The sequence below is a fragment of the Falco peregrinus genome, chromosome Z, assembly GCF_023634155.1.
Source record: "Falco peregrinus isolate bFalPer1 chromosome Z, bFalPer1.pri, whole genome shotgun sequence".
In the NCBI taxonomy this organism is placed as follows: domain Eukaryota; kingdom Metazoa; phylum Chordata; class Aves; order Falconiformes; family Falconidae; genus Falco; species Falco peregrinus.
Genome location: NC_073739.1, coordinates 74,926,837 through 74,940,844, shown reverse-complemented (window position 1 = coordinate 74,940,844; position 14,008 = coordinate 74,926,837). Strand labels below are relative to the sequence as shown.

The 14,008-nt window shown below is 50.6% G+C and overlaps 1 protein-coding gene across 2 annotated transcripts in view; it reads left to right on the top strand.

Moving 5' to 3' along the window:
* CNTFR (ciliary neurotrophic factor receptor) overlaps positions 1-14,008 on the top strand; it is a 209,866-nt gene that overhangs the window by 132,282 nt on the left and 63,576 nt on the right. The window lies entirely within an intron of this gene.

The window sequence follows — 14,008 nt, the reverse complement described above, 5'->3', positions numbered from 1 at the left end:
TCATCCATGTCCCAGTGCAAAATTCCCTGTGGATGGAGCAGACCCTCACCACAGGGTCCACATGGCTGGCAGAGCTGTGCACTGCCATTCATCCCAGGTTCAATACGTTTGAACTTCCAAGATTTTTTAGCTGCAAAGCCTGAAGTGTTTCCCCCAGTGCAGATCTGTGTTAGCAGATTTAAGCTGTCTGCCATTAGCCAGGCTCTTCTTACTTACCTGTTCAGAAGTGTTGCAAAGCAGCCAGAGGTCTGCAGAGCCGATGCTGAAAAACATTGACCTGCAAGGCTGGAAACCTGGAAGATTTCTGCCAGCCAAGAACTGTGTGCTTTGTAGGCAGAAGAGCGCTGGCACTATCACACCGAGGAGCTGACTGGGATGCACAAGCTAAAGCAGAGCTGCAGCGTGTAGCATGTCTTGCTTGATTCATGCTGAATTTGCTAAGGTGTAATGAGGTGTGCATGTGTGTGCATCTGTTTCTGATGTCCAGGCATTGGGCGTGATGCTGGATAGCACAATTCTCCTGATGGAGGGCTGGTGGGGAGCAGATGCTTGGCAATGCCAAAGTGTGCATCTGCTCTCTGGAGAGAGGTCCCCTCTGTACTCTGCCAGTCTGTGCTGCCTGTCAGGGGCCACACCTGCTGCCTCCAGCATCCAAACTGAAATAAAGCCAAGGAAGTTGCTGAGCATCTCCCACATAGGTAACAGAGCCACAGAGGGGGATCAGGGTCCCGTCCTGTTGTGAGCAGCAGGAAGGCAGGCTCACAACAGCAGCAGCTGGTGCAAACCTGGTGCAGACCACAGACACAGGGGTCTGCTGCTGGGGGCTTCTCCTGGTAGCCTGATGTCCATGTATCTCTCCAAGTGCAGATCTTCCCCAATCAGGCAGGCAAGCTCTGCTCATCATCTGCTCATCATCTGCATTGTTTATGTGCAAACCTGCTCCCAGGGGGGCAGTAAGGTGAGCCTGGAGCACTCCTGAGGGGAGTCTCCAGCCATAGCTGTGAGCTTAAGACTTTGTAGGATGAGTCATAGAGAGCCTCTTGACTCCAGCCAAGCCACAAGTCCTGGCAGGTTGGGCTCTGATGCATCTGCAGCTTGCCTGCACTGCAGTGTGGTTGCTCCAGCTGACAGCATGCTGTACAAATGAGAAACTGAGGCACACGGGAGTGCATTAAATCCAGAAGCTAATGTCTGTCTGTCTGCTCCTCTCCCTGCAATTTCCCATGGAAAGCCGACATGTCTGGCCATAACTGGGAGCGTGGAGATCTGCCACAACCTGTGACAGCTGCCAGGACAACTGGAGAGGCTTGGGGTAAAGCATGAAAATCCAGTGATGTTGCTCAGGGGTGGGAAGGGGCTGCTGAACCCTGCAAGACTCCTGCTTTTGGGAGGGGATATGTAGCATTACCTGGGATGCAGCAAGGCGCCTGGCTGGTGGTCATATCCAAGTTCTTGTGCTCAACAGACTTGAAAATTAGTTTTACCTTTGTGGTGGGAAGCACAGGAACTTGTGTTTGTCCCCATCTTCATCTGGGTGAGGATTGCTGCTGCATGGCCTAGGGGAAGGGCAGCTCAGGAGCTTGGGTCCCCACTGGTGCCTCCTAGCCCTTACAGCATTGCACAAGCCCCTTGGCAGCAGAGGGAACCGTGGCCACTCCCAATGGCCACAGGCTCACTTGCTAGTAAACTGCAGCACTTTTCCCACTAGTGCTCCACCTGGAAATCCATTCCCTTTACTAGACTCTTCTCTGCCTCCTTTGCCCTAGAGGAGCCTCCCCAGCTTTGCCCAGTAACCCCCAGCCCTTGCCTCGCCCTCTCCCAGCATTGCAGGGCACAGCCCTTTGAGTGCTAAGAGAAAGTGTGTTGCTTCTCCATGGTCCTGGAGGATGCTTGTGCTTTCTTGCTGGACCCATCACAAGCATCCTGCTCTTAGCCTTGGTCAAGTGTAATAGCTGTGCCAGCTCAGTGGTTCCTGTTGGCAGAGAGCCTTTAGGGATGCCTTACTGACCTTCCCATCGTGGCAGTGGCTCTTTGCTGATTTACAGCCGTGGTGCACTGGGTCTGCCCCTGCGCAGGTGACTTCTCCAGCTCTCATCCCTGAGACAGTGCATGTCTGTCTGTCCCTCCTGGTTTGCAAAGAGAATTTCTGTTGTTTTTAACCCAAGCTGCTGGAGGCTGATCCTAGCTTTTATGGAGAGCGAGCCCTGAATATTCAAGAAACAACACTGAACTTGGTGTGACCATGGTTGGCAGGTTCTGGCCCTTAATTAATTAGCATTGATTGTACTTCACTTCCAACAGTGGAGGAGGGAGCTGCAGCTCAGGGAAGCAGTGAAGTGTTGCAATATAATCACTGCAGCCATTTTCACGCTGCCAGTTGGTGCTCTTCAAAAGTTACGTAGCTGCTGCTTTAGCAGCATGGGAGACAGAAAGGAAAACCCTGGGGGAATAGTAATGACATGGGACTTCAGAAGCTGTCATTTTAGAAGAAACATTCGTTTATACATTTATGCAGGGTTGAGGGGTCCCCTCCCGCTTTTAATTTTTTTCAGGTTCTTGGCATTGTTTCAGCTCGACTTAGCTGTAGTGAAGGTGCTGCTCGTGTCTCCTGCAATGGCACATCAGGGCCAGCATGGGGTGCATCAACCCACCAGGAGATTCAGCCATCGAAGTGTGGGACCTAGACCTCCATGCTCTCCCTTTGCTGCCAGCTCCCCCGTCCAAGTGCAGCAGCAGCCCTGCAACCCCTGGGGCAACCAAGTAGTGCTATTTAGGAATTGGCATGTGCCTTGACCCCCAAGAAATTTGGAGGAGGTTGGGGTTGGATCAGCCACTTGGGAATGGAGGTGTGAGCCTATCTGAGCAAGATACCTAGTCGTCGGCCTTCCTCTGTGTTAGTGAAACTTCCCCCCACATGCAATTGCCAATCTCACTCCATAATCTGGGCAAGTCTTTTCCACAGAGCAATGTGAGTCCATGGGCTTTTGTATCTGTGATGCATTTTTCTCCACATTTTTGCAACTCCATTCTTCACGGCTCCAGAGAGATGGCCCCAGGCATCCTCCTGCTGATCTATGAGTAGTACTTTGGAATATAAACCCAGGAGGAAAATTTTAAGATTTAGTTAGTCCGATCTAATTCCATTACATTCTTCATCGTACCCTAAATCACAGCTCCAGAGCGAAGACCACATAGCAAGAACCACCAAGAATGCATCACAACTCTTATAACGTGTTGCATGATGTTGCAAACATGTCTCCAAGCCTGGTGAATACGGAACACTCCTGCAAGTGTTGAGTGTCTTTAATTCATGCCATGGCCTGGGCCAGCAGCTCCCAAGCCTGTCATTGCACAGCCCATTGCCAGAGGGTCCTAGCTGTGCTGTGACTGTGTGCTTGGAGCCCCAGGCTCTGGTGGGCTTTAGAAGAAGCATGGGAGGTGGGTGTCAGCTGGCAGAGATATTAGAGTCCAGTCTGGTAGCATGAGGGATTAGTGGATACAAGCTGTTAGGTGATCTAATTGTGTTTTCCTTCCTCCAGTGAGTTTGGACCATTTTTCTTAACTTGCTTAGCCCTGAAGGGTTTTTTAGTGTAACTGGTATTTATGGAAGACTTTTTGCTTTGCTGCTTCAGGGGGAGTCACTGGTACACACCGCAGCAGCCACCTCATAGCCCTGTAAGCCACCACAGCAGCATTCCAGTGCTGGCACCCCAAGAGGTATACAGGAATTCAGAATGGGTAATAAAACACCAGCTCAAAAAAATTCTGTGCTTTGGGTGTTTGTATTTCAGCAGTGTCAGGAGAGGCTAACCAAACCCTGGTGTCGATGTAGAGATGCCATAGGATCACAAGCAGGAGGAAAATCAGAGCCTAGCTCTGATATAAACAACTTGCACGCCTTAGGCCAGTCATTTAATTTCTTTTGGGGACTTTAGCTCCATCTCTAAGAGAGTGACAATGGTGCCCTCCTTGTTTGTCTCATCTGTTTGAGTTGTCAGCTCATTAAGGCAAGATCTGCAACTTGCTGGGTGCTGACAGAGAGCAGTGGGTGACAGGGTGCGCATCCCTGGGGGGCTGCAGGCAGTTTGGCAGTGTGAGTGCTGGGGAAGAGCCACCTCCATCCCCTGCACCAGAACCCTCTACTTCCCGTCAGGGGCATCTCCGTTGGGAAGCGAAGTGCTTGCTGCCAGTCTGTCCTGAGCAGAGCTGATGGGGAAGATCCTCAGGTGAGCCATTTTCCTTTGGAAAATTAAGTCACATCAACATCTGAATGTTTTACAAAACCATATTTCTCTGTTGGGGGGGGGGAGGGGAAGAAGTTGGGGCTGGGAGGGGGCTGTAGTTTATCTTTGTAGTATTTTTCAGAAATAGTAGTTTGTCTTTGTAGTAATTTTCAGAAATAGATTCTTCACTTTGAATTGCCACACCCCCCCCTAAAAAAATAAAGGGTTGCAAAGCCTTTTGTACAACACAGTAGAGCAGTTCTGAAAAAAAACCTAAAGGATGGGAAACCCTTTGGTTTCCTTCTAAAGGAAAAACTTTGCTTTTTTCTTTTTTTCTTTTTCACTTTAATGGTTAGTTTTTGGAAGTTTGGAGTTTTGCCCTGTTGGAGCCAGAGCAGAATTTTCAACTTTACGGCATCCTAAGCTTGCCCTGGCTGTCCCAGAGGTGTGGGGAGCTACCAGCACCCAAAAGCCAGGGCATCTCCTCTCTCCCATCCCCACGCAGGCGGCTGCTCTCCCTGTTGCCATCTCCTAAGGGCCAGCAGCCGCTCTCCCTGGGTGAGCTGCAGAGCATCCTCCTTTTGCTCTGCTTCAGTTTGTTTGCTATGCATGGCCCCAGGCTGGAGGTAGGGGAAGAGCCACTTGCTGCCTGTAGCTGCTTTCCATGTGTGTGCACACGGATTTGCACTGATTTTCTCTCCTTATGGACTTCCTGGTATTCCCCCTCCTGCAGGCAGCGTGTGTGGCTGTTTGCAGGCTCCTGCCTGTAATTTCCTCATCCTCCTTACTACCATTCACTCCCTCATCCCTTCTCCTCTTCCTCCCTCCTGATGGAGACAGCCTGTCACAGATGACTCATCTCAGAGATGTTTTTTCACTGCCAGAGCCAAGATTTTTCTCTCTCCCATCACACTTAGTCTAGGAGTGGGAGAGGGAAGCAGGTTTTGGGTTTAGTTTTGGGTGGTTTTTTTTCAGCAATAAATAATTTCAGCATGCTGAAGAGGCAGGAGAGTGAAACTGGCATTAGGCTACACTGACATACTCGGTTTGTTCTGGGAGTCTTTTCTCCCCCCTCCAGGAAGCTTCCTCTAGTGCTTAATTTTAAAGCAAGTCGCTATTATTTCTTGTTTTCTTACTTTCCAGAAGAGATTCCCGTATTATTTTGGCTTGTCTGGAGATTTCCAAGCACATCAGAACTTTTTCCTTTGGCTTTTTCTTTCCTCTTTGCTTTCTTTTCTTTGGGGTTAAAAGCCCCGAGTCAGCAAGGTACTTAAACTCATGCTGAAAGTGAAGGGCTTGCCTAAGTGCTTTGCTGACTTGGAGCCAAAGATATTTTCTCAAGTCCTTTAAATGCTTAAGAACCTGAATTCAAAACGTTTTAAAGAAATTCCAGAATTCAAGTATCTCTTGTGCTAATAATAGTTGTAATTCAGTAGTGCCTTCAGATAACCTGAGCTCTAGATTTGGTGAGCTCCCGTATAATCTTACTTTCAGAAAATATGCTTACCTAAAATCTTTCTCTGCTTCAAGCCCAAAAGCTCTCCAGAAAGCTGGGCACAATTATTTGTGTTTCAGTCAATGAATGTAACTGGCCTTTTAGCTGTTGTTTTGCAGTAGGACACTCAAAGCTTTTAAGTGTCGAAATTTAGGAAATAATGGGCAATTAGTTGAAATCCTGGTGAATGAATCTCTGCTCCTGAACTAACATTTGCTCGTCATCCTCAACACAGGGAAGAAAAAAACCCCATGAACACGAGGGCTCTCTGAAACAGCAACATCAGTAATTGAAGGTTAGGCCGTGCTCTTCAAAGGCAGGCTGAGCCCAAAAGCAGCGCTGCTCTCTGCTTTTAAAAGTTTAGACAGGAATGGCAATAGAAGTGGTACAGAGAGGGAATAGCGGTGGGTGGACGAGCAGGAAAGGCTCTGTGGAGGATGAAGTGTTGCCAGAAATGGAGAGGCAGCCACCATGGAATAGAAATTATGGCATGGTTGTCTTGGGCTCTGCATGGTGAACCCAGGGTCCTCTGCCACCAGTCAGTGGGGGCCACTTGGAAATGCTCAGCTGCTTAATGAAGAGCATTTTCTTCAGAGGTTTTAGAGAGGGTGCTGGACACCAGTGCTCAGGGCACCAACAAGGGAGCAGGACCAGGCAGGAGCCGGCTTAGTTCATGAACCTCCAAACCTCCAAGGAGTTGCATGCACCCTCCTCTGAAAGCTCTCTGTGCTGCTACCAGGTATGGGAAACCCAGCTGAAAGCTCCCAGCTTACCATCCTCATCTTAAGGCTTTCTTTTCAGAGGTGGTATGATCTCGTGTGAGCTTCTGCACCGTGCTTTGCAGGGATATGTGCACATCTGCAGAAGAAGGCACACAAAGCCTCTGTATGCCCCAAAACATTGTGTGCTTTCAGTCTTCTGCTGTCTCTGAGACATACATCTTGCTGCAGGGATCGTCCACGTAGCACACAGAAGACCCTGTCTCTCCTACCCATCCAGAGACAGCCTCAAAAGTTTGTGCCACCCTCTATAGCTCTCTGACTGTAGAATAAGTTCCAAATACTCAGGTAGCCTGTGGATTTATGGGGCTTTCAAATGTGCTGAGCATCCTGAAGAGCCTGGAAACCATTTGGGGACCATGGTCCTGCAGTTGTGTCAGCCATGGCTCAGAAACACCTCCTAGTCCATAACCAGAAACCCAGCCTCATTCAGCCCATGCCTGGACCTTGCTTCCAAGCTCCATTCAAGATTCAGGAGCTCCGTTCTGGGGTCTTGTTGTGGTCTGCAATGCTCTTTTAGCTACACTCAGGGGTTTGTCTTGATATCTCTGGTGGGAGTAATACTCTTTCCAGTGTGCCATGGGTCTGATACGTTGCCATCTTCCACCCCAGAGGTGCTTGCACCCAGCAGATGCTATGTGTGACTGTTGGTCTGTGGTTCCACAGCTGTGCCACAACTCAGCATGTGCTGGTGATTATTTCCAGGCTTGGCTTTGCTTGAGGAGCTTGAGGAGTGTAAGGCATGAAATGCAAAAGAAGTATCTCATTATTACCAAGGCAGATCCCGAGACCTTGGCTTAATTGCTAATGCAGCCCCTGATGGGCAGAGTGAATGGGTGCCTTGTTATTAATATTGCTTTGAAATCATCACCAGGCTCCAGAAATGCAAATGTCACTTGGAGAAGTGAGTGATGGTGACTGAGTCCAAAAAAAACCCCAAAAAACCCTAAAAACAAAAACCTGGGGAAAATGGAAAATGTTTCCCATTTTATCAGCATGTACTCTTCCCACCTTCTGTTCACTTTGCTGCACTAGCAGCAGCTCAGTTCCTCTGCTATCCTGTAGCCACCTGTAGGAGAAAGAAATCCCTGTCTTGGGAGGAAATGAATCCTGGGGTGTAACCTCCAGTGGATAATGGGATGGAGGGACGAAGTATTGGTGTTTCTGTTGGGGGTTCCTGGGCACAGGACACCACTGGGAATACTTTGGTGCTGCCCTGTCCCCCTGTGTCTCGGTGCTGCAGGTTGCACTCCTGCTTTGATTTCTAAGTCTAGCCTAGGTGATGCCTTTGAGTCCTGGCCCTGTGTGCAGTGTGCCCTGTACCTCCTCCTTGCTGGAGCTGGGCCATAAGGAGAAGGACGAACCTGCTGTACCTGTGGTTAAGAAAGCAGAGGAGTTTCTCCATCCTCGCGCTGCAGGAATTTGTCTGTTTTAAGTTGCAGCGGTCCCAGCTTCAAGCCCAGCTGCTGCCGATCCACCCAGGGGTGTGAGCGTTACATCAGTAAGCGACAAGCCACTGGCCTACAGCAGGCAAAACCCAAGCCAACAGACAGACAGAAAGAGCCTGAGGGGCTGAATTTTAGAGCTGTTAAATGATTAAATGCAAGGAAAAAAAAGTTAATTTAACATCGCGGTTGTGATTTTACACACCCAAGAGCCTGGAAATTGAGAGTTCTGCTCCTCACACAGGGATCGTAACTTGGCACTGCACAGATTGTACAGTATGTAAAATTAGACCGGAGAAATAGTAAATATGCTGCAGGGACCAATACTGTCTTGGCAGAAGGAGGATGGACTGAGTGGGACCCAACAGGTCTTTTACGCCTCTGACTTCCATAATTCTGTGCTAATAAAAAAAATATTGCACAATGCCTGATGCTAATCCGCAGCCCTGAGTGGGGTGAAGCAGGAGCCAGGTTATTATGTGAACAAATAGCGGTTGCCCCCGGTGTGTTTGCGTGGAGGAAGGCTGTTATTTGAGGGCGGGCACGTGGGCATTGGCAAACGGTGATGGGGAAGTGTATGTCATGTGCCAGGCTTAAAAGGCAGATTGCAGTCAGAGGGGTGCGAGGCGCCCTGACATCTCTATCTGGCTCTTCCCCCTCCCCGAAGCTCAGTAAATACAGGCGTCTTTGCACTGTTGCTGGACCACAATGAGCTTTTCTTGTGTTTATGGCTGTGATTTGGGCACCTAATTCCGAATCGTATTGATTTCCCCTTAAACAGCATTGAAAAGCCTGATCTAAGCACTCTTTTGTGGCCTGGAGTTATTTGTCCTGTCTGCATGAAAAAGCAGGACCAGAAAACAAGCCTTTAATTCATCTGTGGTGCTAACATCAGTCACCCGGCAGCGAAGGGCAAAGGCTCAAGCGAGCCTGTCTTGGAGGATATTGGTGGGATTTTTCTGCCGTGTGCTGATTCCCATTTGAGCCATTCATCTTCCTCTGGTCCGCCAACACCTTCCCTTCCATATCACACCACCCCACATGCTGGGGCAGACATGATATAGATGCAGGGTATTGGAGGAGATGCTGCTCCACCAGAAAACTGCTGTTCCTCAGGACAAGTCAACCCAAGTTGACTTTGCAAGGAAGCCAAGTGGGCAAGGTCCCATCCAGCCTTCCCTTTGCCTTAGGATAAACATGGTGTCAGAGCTCAGCCTGTCCCAGCAGTGAGAGCACTTGGAGTCCCAGGACACAGACATTTTTAGAGCAGAAGAGCTAGGACATCTAAGTGAAGGTCTTACCAAGACCTCCTACAGGAAAAGAGATCATCACATGAGCTCAAGTCCCCTCATGGGATGCAAGAGCAAAGTCACCTGAGGAAAAAAACCAACAAAACAAAATACCAAGATCACCAGCCCAACAGCATCCAGAGCTCTCTGCTGAAGAGCAGCTGAGACAGAAAAGCAGAAGTAGCAACAGAGGTGATTTTTTCTCCTGGTCCTGCCTATAGCAATACAAGATGATCGGTGCTAGAGGTACGCAACCATTGCACATGGGTACACACCAATGTTAGCACTGTCTGGCAGAGCTCAGTCCTACTGTGAAGCCAGGGGAAAGAGCAGCTTTGTGGCTGGAGAGAGTGTTACCAAGGCAGAATGCACTTAGTTGCTGTTCCCAGGTCTGCCTGTCCCCTGCAGCCAGGGACAACTTGGTGCGGGGGCAGCACGCTGCTGTACAGCCCCCCCTACTCCCAGCCAGAGCTGGGTGTGATGGCATGCAGGCAAACAAGGCTGCCTCTGACACGGAGCCTTTCTGGCTTGCAGCGGGGAGCACTGCCAGCATGATGCTCGGGGCTGATGTGATTTGGCAGGTCTAAAGAGCTGCAAGAGAGGCTTTGTCCCAACGCGGAGCTACTGAAAATGCACCAAGACCAGTACGAGACATAGACTTAGCAGTCCTGTCCTGGCACAGGGAGGGTCTGCTCTGCCCCAGTGAGATCCCGCTCTGACGGGGCCAAAGCCATTGGTTCAGCCAGTCTGATGATGTGATACAAGCAGAAAAATGACATTGAAGTTACTTGTCTGCTAAGGCAGCTTCCCGCATCCTGCTACCATGCCTCCCAGCCAGGACTCAGCATGGGACCGCAGCCCACAAGGCACGGGGAGCTGCCGCATCCCTTGGGGCTGAGCCAGTGCTGCAGCAAGGACTTGGCCCTCGCTTCTGCTGTAAGTTTGTGTTGCTTCTGCTTCCAGCAGTGGGTGTCTGTTATGTGGTTTCCCACTGGGTTTAGCACTGCATTTTCTCCCCAGGAGGGTGCTTATGCCCTGCCACTGCGTAGCCTTGTTGGCCCCTGTGCACGAGCCATGCAAGTGTCACCATCCTGACTGTGCCACCACCCCAACTGTGCCACCTGGGGCTTGGTCCTGGGGACGCATGCGAAGCTGGTAGCAGAGCAGGCATCACTCCTCCACGCTGCTGGACCATTGAGTCCAGGGGGGAGCGTGTGGCATGGGTTATCATTTGTGACAATGGCATATTTGATTGCAAAAGTGTCCCTTCATCCTCAGAAAGTCGCAGTAGATATTGCATTAAATTCCATGGAAGAAGCATCAGCCGCTTGCGGCTGAATGGCTAGAAGGACCGTGAAGGCCCTTTTCACCCCGCAATGGACAGTGCTAGCTGGGTTTGGGGTGTAGCTGCAGAGGGAGGTGCACTCAACTGCAGACCAGTGGTGGGAGGTAAAGCTGCTGCAAAGCTGGAGGAGAGCTTCTTCAGGGGCAGCAAAGCTTTGCCAGACCTCACGGAAGGACATTTTGTGGTCACATCCAGGCTGAGAGAAGAGGCTTTCCTGCCCTGGAGCTTGCTCCAAGCCGAGCATGTCAGAGAGGGGAAGTGCCTCCTTTACAACACCCCTGAAGTAAACCGAGGTCTGCTTCCAGGCTATTGTGGTGTGATTGAGTACAAGTCCTTTAGCACCCATCTGTTATCTCTTAATTAAACTTTCTTGCTAATTATTTTTTCTTGTCAAGAGAGCAAAGCTGCTGACTCCAGGGATTTACCAAAGTAGAGCAAACAAACACGGGCTCTGCTTCCTGCAGTTCTTCATTAATGGACAAAATTAACTTGGAACAGTCCATATCTTTGGCTACATCAATGACACTTAATTATGCCTGCTTCCTTACAAAGATGTATCTAGTTTTAAATCACTTGTGGAAGAACTGCCTCCTTAAGCATGAAATTCCTCCTTCTTGAAGGGAACGTTTCTGCTCACAACAACGGCTGTGCAGAGACCAAGTGGCAGCAGGGGATATCAAGGATGGGGTGTGCTTCAGGAAGCTGGTGTGGGGAGGCTGTTTCATCTCAAGAAGGGCAGACCTCAGGGCTGTGAAGCTGCAGGTGGGAGCAGAGGTGCTGGCATCCCTTGGACACGGTTGGTGCTGCTCAGGCTGGTGAGCGTGGGTGCCGCAGTAAGAGAAGCCACAGGGTTGTGCCACTGCTCTATCCAGCAGCTGGAGGAGCCCAGGAATGTCCCCGCTCCAGAGGCGAGAGAGTCAGGCCACCTCTCTTTCCCCTTGCCCTCTCAACCTTCTGGGGCTCCCCACCTCATCTCCTGTGGGCTTATTCATCTCACTTACCACAGGAAGTTGCAGGGTGCAAGACCTTGCCAGTTTATCTTGGAAAGCTCTAGGCATAGCGTTGGTGCTGTGTAAAATTTAAATGTATAATTTATGAATACATACACACAGAGCTAATTAGACACTGGGATAATTATTTGTGGCTAGTTGCTTAGCTGTGGGAGGGAAGTACAAAGGCTAATGGGGTGATGTGCAGGACTCTGTCTGAAGGCACGTGCGTAATTCTCCATCCCACTGCAAAAGTGCTCCAAGTCCTGTTGGGGGAAGCAGGGACACAGCCTTTCTTGCTGCTTACATTTCCCCATCTGCAAGAGAGGGGCAGAACCAGAGGCTGTGCATCCTGCAGAGAAGAGTGCTTGTGTCCATCCCCCCAAGTGCTGCAGCACTTTCCTTTTGCTTGCTCTCTGCTTAGGCCAGCCACAGCCTCACAGTGCATTTGGGGAGGGGGCTCTGAAGGGAACAGTTGGCCCAGTGACAGCTGTGACAGCAAGAACTGTTTTGTCCCCCATGTGCATGTGCTGGAGTTTGGCTTGCAACAGGCCTTGTCACAAAGAGCCCCGCTGAGGGGCTGCAGTGAGTGCCAGTGATGGGGATGCAAACTGTCTTCTCCACTTCCCCTGCTTGCCATTCAGAAGACCCCTGGGGCATCTGGCCATGGAGCCCCAGGGCCACATCCATGGTGCAGCTCCGTGCATACTGCATAGGGCAGTGTCCAGCAGCACACTTGCCCTGGCAGCTGCCCATGCAGGCAGGGTAGAAGCCTCAGCAGAAGAGGGAGAGCAGCCAGTGGAGATGGAGGGTCCCAAGAGGAGTTTTGCTCCTTCCCAGCTTGGCATCTGCCAGGGCAGCCCTGGGGTCAGCACAATTTTCCTGTGTTGCTGGCCTTGCAATCTCAATGCAGATCAAGATTCATGAAGAAATAAAACGAGGATGATGTCCCCATCGAGGACCTCCAGCTGAGCAGGATGAGTTTGGGAAGCATCAAACATGTTTCTGTGGGCCCGGCATCTCAGCCACTTTGTCTCATCTTCCCTCTGTGTCTCTCGGCTGGACTGCTGTCCTGTTGGTCCCCATTGTGTTGCAGTTGCACAGACCGCACCATCAAGTTGTCACTCATCATCATCACTAGGAGGACAGCAAAGCAGATTGTTTCACCAAGCGGCCCCAGGTCCACCACTGGGAGCTCTGTGTGTGTCTGTCCCATGGGTGGCTGCCATCTTGCCTCCACTGCAGCTTTGCAAGACTAATTTCTACCCTCATTAAGCATCACCATGGCTCCTCTCCAGCTCTGGAGCTTTATACCATATACAAAATACCATATACCAGGCTGTGCCTGGATGGCATGCTGTGCTGTGGTAGAGGATGTGGCCCTTGGTGGGGCTGGATGTTCAGGGGCATGTTGCTGGTATGGGTGCATTGCAACCTCTCCATCATGTTTTCTTCACCCTTGTACTGTCACCTGACACAAAAAGCAGTATACTTTGAAGAGGCAGAGTGTTGTAAGGGCAGGGCAGCATCTTGAAGTATCACTTCTAGCCAATGATCACAGCAGTGCCTGTAGGAAGGGATCTTTGGAGGTGTCTAGTCCAGTGTCTCAGTCAGAAAAGAACTATCGTCAATAGTAGATCAGATCAACCATGGCTTTGTCAACAGAGCACTGACTACCTCCAAGGATGGAGATCCCTCCTCTCTGTGGGTACATGTCCCAGCACTGCGTCACCCTTCTGGAGAATAAATTTTCCTTCATGTCTAGCTCAAACCTCCTGAGCTGCAGCCCCTGGCTGTTGGCCCTTGTTCTATCCATGCCACCAGTCAATGTTCATGCAGCAGCCCTGCAGCGCATGGGCTGTCCCCATGGTGCCCCTTCCCCCAGGGGATGCCATGCGTTAGCACAGCAGTGTGGTTGGATGGGAGTCCTGTGCCTGGCACGGTGCAGGAGGGACATGGGGACCTGGCTTGGCTCTGGTAAGAGCCTCAGCAAACCTGGCTGGGAGGAATGCCTCCTCTGAAGCTTGCTTTCAGTTTTTCCTTTGTCAGGGGCCTTGAATCATTGACTTGGAAAGGAGGATTGCTTTCAAAGACCTGTCTTCCAGGAATGGCTCCCTCAGCTCTTCTGGATGAGTGCCAATGTGTTTGCACTGTGTTTAAGGACAAATAGGAAATAACTCAAGGTGCCTTTTCCCCTTCCTAGCTTAGTCCTGCTGCCACCAGCTACAGACAGGCTCTCAGCTACAGTTCTGAGAAGCAGAGACGGGCACCGCAGAGTATTCCCCTGCTTTCAAACCTTCCCTGGGGTCAGGCACCAGGCAAGGCAGGTCTGTGGGTCCATTGCTGCACTGAACCTTTCTCCAGGCAAGGCTGGTGGGTGGTGCAGTGTCTCTGCCAAGCAGAGAGCCAATGGCTTTTTGTGAGCCAGCAGGAAAGGGGAAGA